Below are 18,651 nucleotides of genomic sequence, written 5' to 3'. Positions count from 1 at the left end.
CATGAACAGGCATATCTTCATTGAAGGTTGTGCGTCAGGGCTGGCAACTTGGCACATAAAAATCTACTGCCAATCATTAGCAGACCGGAGTTCCGCTGTGGCGACACCTAACCGGGAAAAGCCGAAAGACACAACAACTATTCATAGTTTACTTTGATATTAATAAAGTAAATGTGTATTAATAGCTGTACTGCAAAATACAATTTTCCAGAGAATTATTTGTTATTTTGATGTTCATAATTATTATAATTATTCTTTAGGGAGCGAAACATTCAGCTTCTGCTGGTCCAAGACTCAACATGTCACTAGTTAAGCTTGATTTAGGTAGTATATGTGTGCCTGAGTTCACAATAGAATATCAAGCCTCAAGATGCAGAGATAGAATGTTGTAACTTAAATATTGGAAGCTCAAAAAGTTATAAGCCCAAGATGTTGGCTAGAGAAGCATTACACAAAAGAAAAAGTATTTAAAAAAAATCACATTTTCCTTTGGCTCTAAGATGTCTGATCTTGGAAACACCATTTAACTTTTTACATAAAAATTTCACAGTCAGCATAATGCAACATCACCACTGCAAATGTCAACAAAGTGTATGCAAGTGTCAAGAAAGCGTAGCAGTCGCATAAATATTCCAACAAATATATATGCATATATATATATATATATATATATATATATATATATATATATATATATATATATATATATATATATATATATATATATATATATATATATATATCTTACCAAAATGCTGAAATATCAGATTTCAGCATTTTGGCAATATAAAGCCGAAACCATCACAACACTGACACTTCACAATCATGAAACCAAAACATCGAACATACATAATACAGCACACAACACACAAACCATAACACTCACACCACAAAACAATTAAATACAACAAAACACCACACAGACACACACCTACACTACACAAATGCAGGGGGCAAGCCCCCCTGCACCCCCACACTGCACCCCCACATGTCCCCTACGTATATATACTAACTCTGAGAGCGCACAAACAGTAAAGAAAAAAATTAATCACACACAGCCAACACACACAATCATACCTCCACCTCCCTACCCTTACCCACTCGTACAAGTTAGAAAAACACTCACGCACACTCACTCACCTTAAACTGCAGACACCATCCCAGCCAAACACTTCCACAACATAACGTACATACATAAGCGTGAATTCAACATAGTCCTATTTGTGCTTATGCACTTTCATTCTTTTGAAGTTTTGACTTCATGGACACGAATTTCTGAAATTCGATATTTCAGCAATTCGTGTTTATGAAGTGAAACTATATATATATATATATATATATATATATATATATATATATATATTTATATACATATTTATTTATTTTTATTTATTTATTTTACATTTGTTGACCGGGCTAGTCTAACTGGATATATGTCCATTTTTCAGTAGAGGCCCGGGGAGAAAAGCTCCAAGACAGATACAGCCAGACAAGATCTTTTATGTTACAAAAAATCGATAATATTTCTACACATTTCATAAAACTATTTACAGTATTTAGAGCTAATTATTTACATACACTAGTAGCTAATACAGCTTCATATTTCTGCATATGTGCTTTCATGTTGCACTAAAGGACAGTAATTAGAGGAGCGAGTAGAGTTAGTAAAGATACTAGTAGCAGTAATGATTGTTAAGTCAGGGTTACTACAAGAGCAAAGCCAGTGTGTTTTCAGGAAAATTTTAAGTTTTTGTTTAAAGAGTGATAAGGAAGGAAGGGAAGTAAGTTCACTAGGTAGAAGGTTCCACTTTTTCCCAGTTGTATTTGAGAACAGAGAGTCCCCTGTCATGTTGTTAGACATTGATGTTAACTAGGAGTTTATTTGATGAACGCAAGGCATTAAGATTTCTATAAGGGGTTATGAGGTCTAAGAGTATTGGAGTATTGTTAGGCTGGTTAAGGATCCTATGGGCAATAGTAAGTTGGTTGAATTGAAGCTGATTTTGTAGTTCAAGCCACCCGAGCTGTGTAAGATTATGACAGTGATGGGTTGTGAAAGGTTTACCAGTGGCAAATCTGGCAATGCTGTTAAAGGAGGTAGCTAGTTTGAGAATATTATTTTTGGATGGGTTGGTATATATTGGTGAGGCATACAGAAGAGTAGAGATTAGATGGGAGTGGGCAATGGTAGTTCTTGCTGTTGGTATTAGGAAGGGTTTAATTTTATACAGGGAGCCCATTTTTCTGTTAACTGATTTTATAATGTTGTTAATGTGGGTATCAAAGCTAAGGTTGTTGTCCATTGTAATCCCTAGGAGTTTGGTGGTAGAGTCTGGTGATATAAGGTTGCCATTATTAGAGATGACTGAGAAGTCTATTGGTGTCGACCTGTGAGTAGGAGTAAAGAGCAGGAGCTTTGTTTTTTGGGATTCAAAAGGAGGCAGCGCTTCAAGAACCATGTCTCAACTATGTTAAATACCTTCTGGGTTTGGGATTGCAGTTCAGATGCAGATTTAGCTGTACAGATTAATGTAGAATCATCTGTATATTGTATACAAGTTACATTGAGAATAACTAAGTAGAGAACATTAATAAAAAGTGAAAATAAGAGAGGACCTAGAATGGACCCCTGGGGTACACCCAGCGTGACTGGCAAATGAAATGATAGTTTATTCTGTCAGAGCACTGCCTGTTGCCTGTTGCTCAGGTAGGAAGTGAACCATTTTACAGATAGAGAATTTAGGGAAAGCGATTTGAGAAGATAAATAAGCAATGAGTAGTTTACCATATCAAAAGCCTTTGAAAGATCAATAAATAGAGCTGAAGAGAGTTCATTGTTATTGCGGTATCTATTAATGGTTTTAGTAAAGGATAAGAGGGCAGTAGTGGTACTATGGTATGGCCTAAAGCCATGTTGGGTTTTGGTTATTATGTTGTGTTGAGTGAGATGGCCTATTAGCTGATGATGAATGCATTGTTCCATTATCTTTGCTAATGGGGATAGAAGGGCTATGGGCCAATAGTTTGAATTATCATTGGAGTTGCCACCTTTGTGTAGGGGGATGATGTGTGAGATTTTCCAGGTGGCAGGGATGGATCCTTCCTTAATGGTTCTATTTATTAGGATGGCAATAGGATAAGCTACTGCTTCAGCTGCTTTTTGCAGATATTCAGCAGGAATCTGGTCATTGGAAGGGGTGCAAGGCTTAAGTTTAGCTAGGAGTTTGAAGATGGAATTAGTAGAGATGGGATGTAGTAGGAAGGTAGGAAGCATGCTAGTCATAGGGGTAGGGAGGCTGGAAGTGTCAGGGGGTAGCTGAGTGGTTAGAGATTGGATGGCTTCTGTGAAGAAGGAGTTAAAGTCATTTGCAGTTTGGAAGGGAGTCTCATGATTAGCTCCTATAGGGGTTGGTGTACTGGAGAGTCCTGGGTATAGGAGTTTATTGATACTTGCCCAGAATCGTTGAGGGTTATTTTGTTGTGTTTGCTGTATTTTACAGTAAAAGTTTTTTTTTGTCTAAGAGTATAGATTTTTTAGTTGCGTTTCTTATTTGTCTAAATGTTTGTTGATCAGATGTGCTTTTAGTAGTTCGCCACCTAGTCCAGGCTTTATTTCGGAGTAGGATTTTTTGCTTGGTATCTTTGGAGAGCCATGGGGCTGATTTTGACCTGATTCTTATTTTACGTTTTGGTGCATGCTGGTATAGGATAGTTAAGAATTTAGAGTTAAAGTATTGGACAGCCTTTTCCAATGGGAGAGTTTTTAGATTAGTCCAATCACAGGCACTAAGTTCGCTCTGGAATAGTTTTTGATTAAATTGTTTGTTGGAACGTATAGTTCTGCATGATATTGGGTGTGAGATATCTATTCTTTGCTTGATTATATAGGTCAAGCAATGGTCACTTACATCGTTAGGGAAGATACCTACTCTATAAGTTTGGTGGTGATTATTAATGAGTATCCAATTTAAGGTGCTCTCTTTTTGGTTTGATTTGTTAATTCTAGTTGGGGAGGTGATGGTCTGAGAGAAGCCATGAAAGTTAATATGTGAAGTGATATGCTCAGTATTGATGCACTTCCAGTCAATATTGACATCACCAAGGATTATAGTTTCTTGTGGGAAGGCTGCTGAGACCCAGCTAAGAATATCCTCCAAGGAGTTAATGTTATTTCTAGGAGGTAGATAGATACATATGATATATATGGATTTACTAGAATTTAGCTGAATCTTTGAAATGAGGACTTCTGCATTATTATCTTTAGGTGGGTTATAAGGTGAGGTGGTAACTTGTCGCCAATCCTTGAAAAGAATTGCTACTCCCCCTCCTTTTCTCTTTTTACAGTCATGTCACAATATATTATATCCTGGTGGGATAATTTCATTATCTTGAGTTTGTGGCTTTAACCAAGTCTCAAAATGTCAAAAGAGTATATGCCTAACAGAGAATGGAGATGAGTAATTTTATTATTGACACTTTGGATATTGAGATGTGCTATCAGGAGTGAGTTGGGGAGTTTATTAGAGCCGAGTGTGATAGAAGGATTGGTGGTAAGAAGATCAGAAGGTAAGACATTGGCTGGGTCTGGATTATGATGATGTCACCATTTTGTAAGGAATGCTTTTTTAGAATGTGCAATTTGTAATGTAGATTACTTAATAGAAACTGAGCTTTCTTGATTGAGGGATTATAGTATTTAATGTGGGACAGTCTGTGGAACTTTGCAAGTATGTAAGTAGGTGCAGATATTATATTTATGTTATTGTGGGAGATAATGAGGGTTTGTGTGGATGTTTGCTTAGGTGGGTAGAGGAACTGGGGGTAATATAGGTGTTCAAAGGAGGTTAAGTGATAGGCTGAGGTTATAACAGATACAAGTGTGGTAGTGAGTAGTACTTTAGTTAGTGTTGAGGTAGTTGTAGTAAGCATGGTGAATACAATTGGTTCAGGGGTACTATCTACTAGTAGGTAGGAAAGGCCTAAGGAGATACAGCACAAAGTAGTGAGAGCTGTGATTAAGTGGAGAAAAGGGGTGTGGTGCTACTTATGCAGGATGGTGGGACTATCTGATACGTTGGATGGAGAGGAACGTGTGGCCAAGATGTATAAGTCTAGGACCTCTGGGAGTGGGTGGGAATTGGGGGTAGGGTAGGGGAGCAGAGTTAGCCTGCAGGGCGAAAGGAGTGGGATGAGCCAGCCAGCCAAGAATGTGAAACACCAAATAAAAAAATAATCAGTAAATCAGTGCAGTTATATACAGGGACAGTTCTTAGCAGGTGAGTTTTAGCTTAACTGGCAGAAATCAAACATTGGTAAGTGGGAGAACAAAATAGTCACTTTGTTGAGAATGAATTCTGCTCCCGTAATGCTCAAGGAGTTTATGATGTACCTATATGGCAGAAAGGGTGGGCTGTTACCTAGCTAAATATGTTGTAAGCCATTTCTAAAACTTTAGTTGTGAGCCAGAAACTCTGTTCGGTATTCTACTTCCATCTAGTGGCATATGTAGGTAATGCCAACTAAAGTAACCGAACAAGGCTTATAAGTGAGATAGAGAAGCCAATAAATGGGGGGGGGGGGTTAATGGCCTCAGGGTATGTCCACAAGTTTGCTGGCACTACTGATGTATAAGTAGCAATTGCTTAATTTGAACAGCAAAGTAGTCAAAAATAAAAACTGCAGGTTGTCACCTACACTGTGAGGCTTTAGAGGGCCCGTCCACTTGTCCAGGGAGTTATGGAAGTGGACAGGATAATTCCCAAGTTGGATGGAATTACAAATGGGGAGGACAGCCTGAGTATCAGCATTGTGTGTGTATGTGTGTGTGTGTGTGTGTGTGTGTGTGTGTGTGTGTGTGTGTGTGTGTGTGTGTGTGTGTGTGTGTATATATATATATATATATATATATATGTGTGTGTGTGTGTGTGTGTGTGTGAAAGAGCTACCTCTCAACTGTCCAGATTTTTGCCTCATTTTTTGGTGTTCCTCATAAAATTTGTGGTTTCCTCTGAGATTACTAAGGACCGAAGTCACTAAATAATGACATTCATTTCAGTTTTAGACTTTGTATCCTTCAGAAAATGCATACTAACACAAATCCTGCTAGTCTGCCAACTTTCTAAGTTTGTAAGAGCGATATTTAAAATCTGTCCCTATTTTTGGGCCTTTGTCCCCCTATTAATTTAGGCTTTGTCCAGATTTCTTTTACTAAGATTGAGAGGTGTGTGTGTGTGTGTGTGTGTGTGTGTGTGTGTGTGTGTGTGTGTGTGTGTGTGTGTGTGTGTGTGTGTGTGTGTGTGTTTGTGTGTGGTGCATATAAGCATGCTTGTATAATAGTATATTACATCTGTGTGTGTGTTTATGTAAATATAAAATGCAGAAACTGACTTCAAAGCCAGAGAATGCATGCTGCCACAAATTAAGGTTTAGCATATTGCTGATGTCAACATGACTATGCATGGAAGTTAAAGACAACCTCACAAAATGAACTCTTTGTTTACACTATTTAATAAGAGCAAGAGGAGACATACCTTGCTGCGGGGAAAAAGCTGCTGCATTCATGCATATTACAGATAAAAATGTATCTGCCTTCTGTCAAGCTTGTGCCTTAGGATGAGTACAGAACAGGAAAAAAGATTGAATGACAGGTCTAGTTATTCAGGATTTGAATGAGTTATTTTCAATTACAGAAATCATAAACAGGAAATTGTTCTGGATTTCTGAAGCGCTTAACTCTTTTATCTTCTAGAATTAACAATGTCAGGCTAGCAGAATAAACTGTGGACATATGCCTTTCAGACTACAGCTGGAAATGGTGTGAGAAGTTTTATAGCTGAAATAATCAAATACTCATGTTTTCTGTACTCCTCACTTCAGCATGACTGCATGTGTTTGGAATGGATATAATGGCAAAATAAATCTTTGTTTTTATTGTCAGGGTGGAGTGGAAGAGGAATGGACAGATACAGGGGTGCACATTTTTGTAGTCCCAGAAGTAGCCTAGGACATTACTGGCCTTGATAATCGTAGGTGCCTGTTATCCAGGTTAAGCTATTTGCCTTGGTGCTGGAAGGTGCAGCAGCAGTGAAGGACATATCAAACAGCCACAGGCCAGCTGTTCTTCCTCTGATGGAAGACGGGAGATGATGCTGCATGCAACTGCCTTCTGATGGATGCCGGGGAGCTGGTAATTGTGCTACAGCTTGTGATAAAGGTGTCTTAGGAACAAATATCCAAACACTACATACTGATAATGTCCTTGTAGTAGTGACACCAGTGCATGGTTAACTTGGGGATATTATACCCAGAGCAGCTTCTCGGTCCACTGTTTGTGGACTACCCCTCCCTGGCTCCTACTTCTGAGCAGAGTGACAAGGAGCCCAAAGTCTTGGAGTGTAGGAAGAGTTTTCCTCCTTTGAAAAGGATGGACTACAGTGTTAAATGGACACTCAGAGTACTTAGCGTACAAATGGTCAAAGGATTCCTTAGCAGATGCAGCTAATATGGAAGAGGTCAGTAGTACAGAAATCAGGAAACAACCATGAAATACTGCAGTTTCTTTTTATGTTTCCTGCTATCAAGTAGGTGGCTGCATAGTCTGTCCAGGACCTTGTTATAAATATACATTTTTATCATCTGCTAATCAGTAATTAAGGGAAGAGATGTGAAAATAATAGAAAAAGTGATAAAAGAAGAGACAGATACAGGGAGAGAGATAAGAAAGAGACTCTACTGGACAGATTTGAATAGGCATTTTAAGTCAAAGAAATTGAAATAAAATGTGCTTTATGTTTTTGACTTCTTTTGACATGGAAAGGCAGCATGAAACTTGATTTAATTGCAGAAAATGAAATAGTTTGCATGTTTCTTATTTTGACCTCAAAGATGCTAAAGGCAAAGCAATGAAATATAAATAAATCAGACTTATGCCATTCAGTTATAATCACTTATATTCATAAAGAAGGCATCAACAAATATATTTCCATCTAAACAAAAAGTGTATTATTGTGCTTGTTCTATCGAGGAAGTGGTGATCAGTATTTTTAGTGTATGACTCATAGCAACCTGATTACACAGCACAGCACAAGAAAAGGGGACACAAGTGCTTTAATCATTACCAGTGTCACTCTTTCTTCTTTTCTTTTTCTGTTCTTTACATTAGAAGTGATTACATAAAAGTATTAAATGTTCACGTGGGACTGTGCAAATAGAGCTACACCTGTTTGTCTTTGGTTCAGGGAAATATGAATAAATTCCAGGTGTGCTTCTACGGAATTGTTACTGTTTACCAATGGTCAGTGTACAGCTCATAGGAGTCATTCAACAAAGCCTGACTGAAGGTATTAATGGACTGTTGTTTTCTGTGCTCTGTACAGCTATGAATGTTACTCTGGTTCTACTTTACATATGGCTTATGATTAACCATGGACGTTAGAAAGACTGGCCTTTCTACATGAGCTAAGAAAAATAAATCAGTGAGCCATATTTTCATATTGACAATGCCACTGCAATAATATAGGACTCCTGTAAATTAAAAAAAAGATTGTACAATGTAAGTAGCAGTCTGTGACAGTTACTCATTATTTTGTTCTGCAACTTAAGTTGTTCCAGTGGCATAGAGGGACAGAGACCTGACTACAGCTCAGTCAACCCTGGATCAGTTAGTAACGTGGGCATCAGATGGAGTAGCAAGGAGGATGAGCGTATCTATCTTGAGATGGGATATATTATGACGAGGTATATGGATCACCATTAAGCGCTGGAGGAGGTCGAGGTGTGGAAAGATGCTGCACTAGGCATGTGGGAAAATGGAGGAGGCAGGGTCATCCTAGGGCCCATGGCCCAAGGCAGACTCACCTTTGCAGGTATACCTCTATGCATGCCCAGCCTCCGTTACAGTGTCACCAAATGAGGGGTAGGGTCTAAAGAAAAGGCCTGGCATTACAGGAAAGCTACAAGACAGTGCTGCATACTAGCTCTGTATAACCCTTTCCTCTTGGAAACCCACTAACAGCCAATGTGATCCCAGCCCTGGGCAGTAGTACTAAGGACTAAAAGAAAGGTGCATAGTTTTAACAACAACAACTGATGGTCAGCTGGAGTTGTGCCACAGGCATGAACGCCTTTGATTTCCTTCTGCTAAGGCCTAGAATTAATAAGCACATCACATAGGCTACTTGTTTAGCTGTGATCCTCCTACATGGCCTAATGTCCCACTGCTGTTTCCCTGCTCCTGTTCAGTATTATTAAAAGAATCCCTGTGCTCACAAAGTGCAAAATCTTTTCTCATTATTTGCTAAAGAAGTATTCTAATTATTATTCTTTACTTAAAAAGCTAGTGATAGTCTGTTTACATCTGTGCAGTAGTTTAATCGTAGTGTATTGATCTGTTCACAGCTGTGCACTGTGATAGTTTGAGAGTGTATTGTCAGCATTTTATGCTTTAAAACAACAAATCATTGATCCTCACTACACGTTCACCTTCTGTTGCATGAATGTTCCTGTTATGGAAACTTCAGTTATATTATTAAATGAATGACTGACTTTGCTTGAAATTATGAGAATGTCATTCTCTTATTCTCTTATTCACACTACCCACAAACTGACAAATAAGTAAATAAATGCACCAGTGATGACTATTCGAAAGCTGATGAGGCTGCTGCATTAGCAGAAAGTTTAAGAAGGGAAATGGAAACTGCAGATAAGGAGGAAATGTATGTTTTGGTATGGTGTGCCAAATGGATTAAATCACAATAAGAAATGAAATAAGAAAATTCTTCAGCATAGAGGATGGCTTAATAAGTATCACTTTGGTGTATGTGATCTTCAAAAACAGACAGTCAGCAGAGATAAAATGGAAGAAAAAAATGTTAAAGTCCTGATCCTTGATAGACATATGAAGTATTAGCTATTGTGTTTGTGACTGAGTGACCAAGAACATCTTTCTATTACTTTAGTGATGAAAGCTTGAGGCAGTGGCTTATGCTTTGTATTTCTTGTGTGTAGGATGGAGGTGTGAGTATCTCTGTCTATAACATAACCATGTGATTCTGGTCATACAACATTTAACTTGGAACACACCATCAGCTGACATCATTGGATGAACTGCTTAAGAAAAAAAAACTGACCTCTGTCCCGGCATAGATTTTCTTTTTTATTTGGACACAACCATGGAAGGTGAGGCAGTGGAAGATGAAGAGTGGCAAGAAAGCAACAGGAACAGGGGTACTATAAGCAAGTGACACCCCTAAAAAATGTGTCTTGGGAACATCAGCACTAAAAAAAGTATTGGGACATGTTATAACAGTACTGAGAACTTTAGTGTTATAAAGTTCTGTCCTGTGCCTTCCTGCTGGCTCACCAAGTATACATCTAAAAACAAACTGCAAGAGAAGTTGCCTCCTTGCATCTGCCATGTAAAGGGTGGTGCCTTCTCCCTGACACCACTGCTAAACATATACACGATCTTTGAGGTTACATAACCTCAAGGTAAGGGAACACTAGAATTTTGAAGAAAGCAAGTTCTCCCTTTCTTCAAATGTTGTATGACATTAGATTTTCTATATTTAAGCTGTAGGAAATAAATATACATGCACAGTTTTTAGAGTATCATATTTTGATAAATACTTGTTGACAATATGACTTATCTAAACTTCCTTCTGCACCTGTACCACACAATCAGCAATTATGCTGCCACCAGTTTATGTGAAATACTACTGTTCACACATTTAACCCTAATCAATAAATACCTTACATTACCTTCTCCAGCTTTGTGCTCTCAGAACATGCATACCTGTTCTGCATAGCTGATAAGACTGTCATGCTTCAAACATCTACCTTTTACATTATCTGCATACACTAATCCCCATTGCAATGGCATTAGACCACAAGTAAATATCTAACTTAAAGATGACTCCATGTATGCATCCATGATACAACTTCTTGAGAAAACACGCAGAACTTCTCTACAACCTTATTCCAAATGATGACAGACACCTTAACACCGGACCTCCATCACAGATAGTAGCTATCTCAGACTAACTGTATGATTGCTGGAATGGACTGAATGGTGTAGAAGTCTCACAATATAATTCCCAGAGCATCTGGAACAAACTATTACTACTGCTAGGGTACATTTCCCACTACAACCCTGATATTGTGGCCATCAGGGAAACATGGATGAAACCTTCATAGGTTCATGGGTAAGTGCTAGACTGGCTGCTCTTACAGGCCATTTTAAGCCTAGCCAATTTCACTCAAAGGTGAGGATCAAACCCTGTACCTTGTGTCTGTGATATAAACACCTTCACCATTATGCCAACCTCCAATCCCCACATCCTTGACAGTAAACTTCTGCCCTATCAGTGTATTTAGACAAAATGGACAGCATACTGGAAATGGTCACACGAGTTCAGTTTATAAATACTGTAAACTTTGTAACCATTTTCTGATCAAGTTACCACACCTAACACACAGACAGTCTGTCCACTTTCCTATACATGTAAATAAATATAAAAAAAAATAACATAGCTCATTTTTGCATTCTTCCAGTTTTTCCTAATAATGCTTTTGAAGGATTACTGCAGTGTCCTATATCCAGCATTAAAAATAAACTTCTGACCACGGGAGATTTTAGCATTGATTTGAATACTCTTTTCAGATCCAGTTTTATGTTCTACCACATAGCAGTTTGAACTGGCAGAACTAATTACACTACCTACCTGAAGAGATAAAAGTTTTTGGCAGAAAGTACAAACATGAATTCTTATAGCTGCATTCAGAATACTGCATAATCTCACTTTATGGTGAACCCATCAGTGACTACCTGTCCACATTTTCTGCCATCAGGACGAAATTCAGAATGTGCATCATAAGTCAGAATGTGCATTATAATCAGAATGTGCACTATAAGTCTTTTTCCAGGAACTTTGGGATATTTGTCACCAATATATTCAAGCTCAGACTCAGTAGTCTGGTACAGATCCTTCTACTAAGCCTTCCTTTTGACTCTGCAGCTGAGTATTTCATCCACGCATTTCTACAAGTCCTCAACAAAGTGATCCTAGTAAGACAGGAGCTGTTACATACGAGTCCTTACTCTGGGCCATAGTGAGTTTAAGGTCCTATTGAGACACATTTTATCAGCAGTAATGTAAAAAGACAAGTATTGTCTTTTTAATCTCTGGAGTTATACTAGAAGTCACACTGACATGCTAGTGAACAGCAAGATACTGTACATTACTGATTATTAAACCAGTAAAAGACACAATCCACAGCAATTGTAGTCAGGGATACATCACCTATTACACTTATCAGATCAAAACAACAAAATCCTTTCTTCATGTTTAGTTATGTTGAACCAGCTGAATAGCTCACTGTCCATTGTGTTAATATATCACATTGTCCACTTGTACTACATGGTCATTCTTAATCAGTGCTCTACCCCAGTAAACAAAAAAATATGTAATAAAAATAAATAAATAAACAAATAAATGTTTTCACCCCATCATGTAGTTCCCTTCACTCTTCAAACTATGCAAGTTAGCCTTACCAGAAACTTCTGCTGCAGTTTAAACCCTGCTTATTGGCTGCTGAATATCTACCATTTCATTTTTTAAAGATGGCTTCTCTATCCATCTCCTCAGTCATTGTTCTGATAACATGTTACAGATCTTTGGAAGTCAACAAAACCGATCCCTTTACATAGGCGTGATCCTTCGGCTGCACTTAGAGCTGTGGCAAGGCAATTTGGTACCTAGGGTGACATATCTATTTTGTGCCCTGTATCCTCATCCCCAGCCGCATGCTAGTCCCACCCACTAGCCCAGTCCCCTGCTGAAAAACACAAGTAATAACTCATTGTGTATAGCCTTTGGTTTTACAATAATTCCATTTGCATGATAATCTAACTAAAATGTGTTGAAGTTATCATGCAAATGTGACATTTAAATTCTGTGTAATGTATTTATTAATTTATTCTTTATTAACTGGGTAACTGAACTGTTCCGGGGATGCATTTCAGTTCAGCCACAACCTGGGCCACAAAGGCAAAGATAATAACAAGTACGAAATGCACTTGGAAATACAAATAAAAATACTGCAATTAAGCCATTTGATAGGTAACAGTTTAAACATTTCCATGAATACATATTTTATTAATGTTTAAAATATAATACAGATTATTTAAACTTCATTATAAATACAGAGTTGAATGTAAGCAAAATGCACAGCTCACAGTGCTATAAGATGTTACTACAGTGTAATGGACTAGGAATCAGCTTAAGAACATTGTGGTGTGGCTGCACAAAAAAGGTTGGTTGAAATAATTATATTTCCATCACTCTTCTATCCTAAGATAGAATCAAACAGACTAAACCTGCACATTTTGGAATGGAACCACCAATACAGTGGAACCTAAGAGCTAGGGTAGTATTGTATTAGCCCATGTCTCTATAGTACTTACATTTACTTTATATTTCCTGGAGTGTTTTCTTGAAAGTCAGTATTTGATTTATATTTCCAGAGTTTTGAGAGAAAGTATTTCAGATAGCTGGAACTATTTTGGAGAAAGCTCTTTCAGACGTACACATAGCCGGCCTTAGGCATAGGCAACTAGATGGTTGCCTAGGGTGCCGCTCTAGTAGGGGCACTTTTCCAGCATTTATTTGGTGTAGGTAGACCAGGATGGAGACACTGGGTGATGTGGTGGTGGGGGGCACCATGAAGCCCTTTTGCCTAAGGCCCAGTTGACCTAAGGCCACTCCTGGACATACACAACATGAATGAAGGTTTGTATAACTGACTATCCACGTTATTTCTAAGAGTATAGGGTTGGTTTCTAAACTGCAGTTGAGGAGAAGTGGACAATCATCACAGACAACAGAATTGTTAAATAAATGGAATCCTAATAACTTCTTGAGGACATTAGTGATGGATTATTAAGTCATTCAGTTATCATACTAGTTCACCAGGTTTGTGAAAATAGAGTGAAATGAGAATAATAAATAAAATAATAGCAAATAAACTCTGTATCCCCTTTTTTGAAGACAAGACTTAATGTGCTCTGATTATATTAATTGTTACTTATAAAATGTGCACAGAAAATTGATCAAATCAGACTGCTAGCTACCTATATGTATTATGTGTCCTACACATAGAAAAAAGGTAATGCATGCCACATAGCTGTCTTCCATGTGCAGAACACGTGGAAGAAAGCCAGAGCAAGCTACCTCACATTCAGTCACAGATCGTGTTTCCCTCACAACCTTAAAAATCTAATTGGAAGCCTTTTTTTCTCGTGACTAATGCTGACTGATTAAGAGCACCTTGTGCCCTGGGAGATTTTCAGCCAAGAGCCCCTCAACACACTTTTTTGGGACCATGCATAAATGCACACACTCATTTGGATTCATATTCCTGATTTAAGATAATTTGAACTGCTTTCATTATAATCTACCAATGTCCATACCAATCAGTTACAGCCATTTGACAATGCACACCTCAAATGTCTGACTGATTGACTGAGATAAAAATAGCTACATAAATTACTCCAATGTGCTTTACAGAAATGTACACTATCCCTGTAAAGCCACACTAACTGTTTCACTTGATCCAAACAACTGGATAAGCCATTCTCATTCAAAGACAGCCAACATACTAAGCAATCATCACCCCATTGTTGACTGTGTATATCTGTGATATATAATTGTGACAAAAATAATGTTTATGGCCAAATTAATGTATTTTTGTCTCACACAAACACAAAGTAGCCCAAGTATTCCCAAGTATTCCCATTTCTTTCAAATAAATCTGTACTAGTTTTGTAAAGCTAGACTGTTCAAACTGGCCAAATAACAAGGAATATGAATTATTTTAATCCACAGGTATCCCACACACCCCCAGCAGTTATAGACATTTTGCTGTGTACACTTCATCTGACTGCTTTAAAAAATAATGCCTCTTAACCACTTAGAACAAGAACCAGGACAAAGCTTAAAAAATAATTAGGGGCAAAGTCCTAGAATTGGGGTCAGATTTTATATAGAGCTGTTATATATGTAAAGTTGCCAGAATAAAAGTTTTTCTATTAGCATGCATTTTTTGAACACTTTGAAGTTTGAAACTCAAATGTCTGTCATTACTTAGTGGCTGAAATCATTAAGCATTTGCCAGAAAACTTACAATTATATGAGGTACACGTCAAAATGAGTGTAATTCAGGGACATTCTGCACATGTAGGAACAGTTTCAACTTGGTTTCACAGAAATAGTGCCCAAATGTTCTTCAATGTAAATGTACACTAGTCTTATAAAGGTAGAATGTAGCCTAAGCAAACAAAAGGGTAGATTGCCACAAGCAGCCCCCTCTCCCATTTCCCAACCTTCCACAGAAGGCACACACACATGCACACACTCACACCTAGGGCCAATTTAGAGTGTCCAATCCACCTACTGCATGTCTTTGGGATGTGGGAAGAAACCAGAGCACCTGGAGGAAACCCACACGACCACAGGGAGGACATGCAGACTCTGCACAGAAGGCACCCCAGCCACAAATCGAACCGGAGAACCTCTTGCTGTGAGGTGACAATGCTAACCACTGCACTACCATGGCCAGCCTTCATGCATATCACAGTGATCCCCCCAAAAAATGAGAGGATAAATAGTCTAATTTATTTCACATAAATGCATGCTAGCCCTTAATTCCTACCTTTATATTGGGCAAATGAAGAGGGAAAGTTGCTTTCATACACAATGCCACTACCCCCCTCCAAAAGACTGTTTGCCTGGCCAGATATAAAATAATTACTTACCTTCAAACTAGAAATCTACTTGTGCTCATGGCTAGCCACATACACATTTTAATATACGTGCATACTTTTTATTCGCTGATGTTGCAATGAAGCATGCGAATGGCAATGAAAAGAAAACTGAAACACTTCAGACAGGCTCACTGCAGTAATTTTATTCATTTATTTATTCTTTTAAGTAAAGATCCATTTTATAGTTAAAAGAATGAATAAAATGCATTTGATCTGAATATCTTCACTGGCCTATGCTACATAAGACAGGCACTTTGAGTATATAAAGGTAAATATTCATAGTGTCTGTGATTTAGTGTTTGTTTTTTAAAGAAAAAAAAGATTTTTTTAAGTGATCGATCACTTATGTTGAGCATGTAAACTAACTAAAATGAGTTAGCTTAAATGTTGAACATAAACTTATTAAATAAAATTTATTTTCTTGGCTAGCCATGAGCCCCACTGGAGATGTGTGCCCCAGATGACCGCCCAAAGTGCCTCTGTTATAATCTGCCACTGCCTGCAATGGACAGAGAGTCACAGGACAACTTCCATGTGTGTTGACAGAAAAGGAGAGTGACAGAGAGTCCAGAAAATAAAAACTATTGCCAGAGAAGTGGACTTTGCTAGAAATGTAGCAAAACATGATCAAGGTGTGCTTTTTTACATTGGTTTAAACAAATGCCCGTAATGCTGCCCATATGTAACACTTTGAGTTCATATTTTCAATGTGTCATCTATGGATCACCACTATCTGATGTAGTGCAGTGAATTAGCGAAACTCATATCTAAAATGGGATTTGCAAAAGTGACTTAGATTTGATATGCACTGACAAAACTATTCAATGTTACACAACAGTTAGAAGGGTCCCTAAAATGACTGCCCTGAGAATTTCATAGAAAAATCCCACATAGGTAAAAAGTTACTATATTGTACAACAATCATATAGTTACAATTGACAGAAAAGTTTATGTTACATTAATACCCCCTACAAAACATATAATTATTATATGTAAATTGCCAAAAGTAAAAATTCAAACTGGAAAAAAAAGCAACACTACTCAGTGTATAAGGTTTCAGTACTCTGTAAAAAAAGATTTTATAAATCCCAGCTTACATTTTATGCTGTAATGGTATACCAGGCAGTGGAATTGTGGAAGAATGGATACTGGGCACCTAAAACTGGGTGGAAGTCCTTCAAAGCAGACTGAAAGCTCCTGGTTTGAAACAAAGTCTTACTTCAGTGTTGGTCAAGTAAGTGGATCCCCAAACCTCCCATGTAGGAGAATGTATGTTCATACTCCTTCTGTCGATATATTACAACTATGGGGTTGTCATATTTTGCTGCAATTGTATACATAGTTGTATGGGGCAACAGGAGTCTCTTTGATAGTGCATACACAATATGTTTACACTTCACTAATATCAATTATAATCTGGATTGTCAAGTAGTTGTAAACTCTTGTTACCTAGTAGTCCACTTTAGCATTGATGGGATATGGTGTTCTCATGGAACACAGGTTTATCATATCAACACTCACAACTTAGTGTCTAACACACAACATGGATGAAATTTTCATCATGGAAATAATGCAGACTTTCCTTGACATAACAGCATTCAATATGGTTTTTGCAACTAAACTGTCTGCAGATACTCAGCTGCTAGCCTTCCTTCTCTATAAGATAATAAATGAAAATAAATGACCCCACTAGCCTCAGAATTGACAGTAAGCACTCCATCTTATGATCTCAAAACAAATAATGAGAACATCTATCCATCCATGGTTCTAACTTACATCTGACTCCTATAGCAACCTCTTGAAGAGCAGTCACCATCTAAGGAGTTTATTAGGCAAGTAGGGAACAGATGTGGTTGCCACACCTTTCTTCCTTTTCACACAATCAAAAGGCCAGTTTAGAATCACCAGTCTGTTTATTACATATTTTAAGAGGTAGGAAAAAAATGCCTTACCCAGAGAAATCCCATGCAAACAAATGGAAGACATGCAGACTCCACACTAAAGGTGTCTAAACTGAGAATCAAACTAGAGAACCTCTTGCTCTAAGATGACAATACTAGTCACTGCTATGATGTCCAATAATAAAGAAATCCTAACCCTAATAAGACAATTAGGACCATCTTGTTAGAAAAGTATTCCAGCCAAAGGGATCAGCAGAAAAACTCTATCAGCATTCCAGTCTGAGATCAGTCTTTCTTTACAAGGAATATAAATGCAGCTGTTTTATAGACAGATATTAATCTCTTAATAAGGAAATTTAACGCATATATATATTGTTGATGCCAAAGACCTAAGCCCCCAAATAAACTTCATGCCATATTGTGGTTTTATTTATTTTCTCATTATTACTTTGTAGCTTTGCAACTTTACTTTGTATTACTTATTTTTCAAATAAAATCAGAACTGTTATTTGTTGTTGGCCCCTTTGCTCTGTGGGTGCCTTGTAAGTCCAAGTCACACCATGCTCCGCTAGACAAGGAGACTCATCTTGGAGAATGTTCATAGACAAATAATGAAATAATGTCTTCGTGAACATATAGGAACTTTTTTGAAGTAAGGCTTCAAACTGGCAATCAGTTTGCTCCTTACCAGTACCTGCATTTCTAATGTCGAGGCTACTTGAACTAGTAAAGTAGTTACAAGCCTTTCATTCTATATCTCTCTTCTTGTCTCTCTTTGCACTGAACTTATACTCAAACTCCTATCAATGTTTTCCACACCTGTCTCACTCCCTTACTTCACCTGTGTCATTAGCTGGACCCTTCTAATATACATACTCACTTCCTGTTTTTTCACTTACTCTGTAGCTACACTTACCATTATTTGGGACC

The sequence above is a fragment of the Protopterus annectens genome, chromosome 2.part0, assembly GCF_019279795.1.
Source record: "Protopterus annectens isolate FY-2018-M chromosome 2.part0, PAN1.0, whole genome shotgun sequence".
NCBI lineage: Eukaryota > Metazoa > Chordata > Ceratodontiformes > Protopteridae > Protopterus > Protopterus annectens.
Note: the sequence above shows the minus strand (reverse complement) of the source record.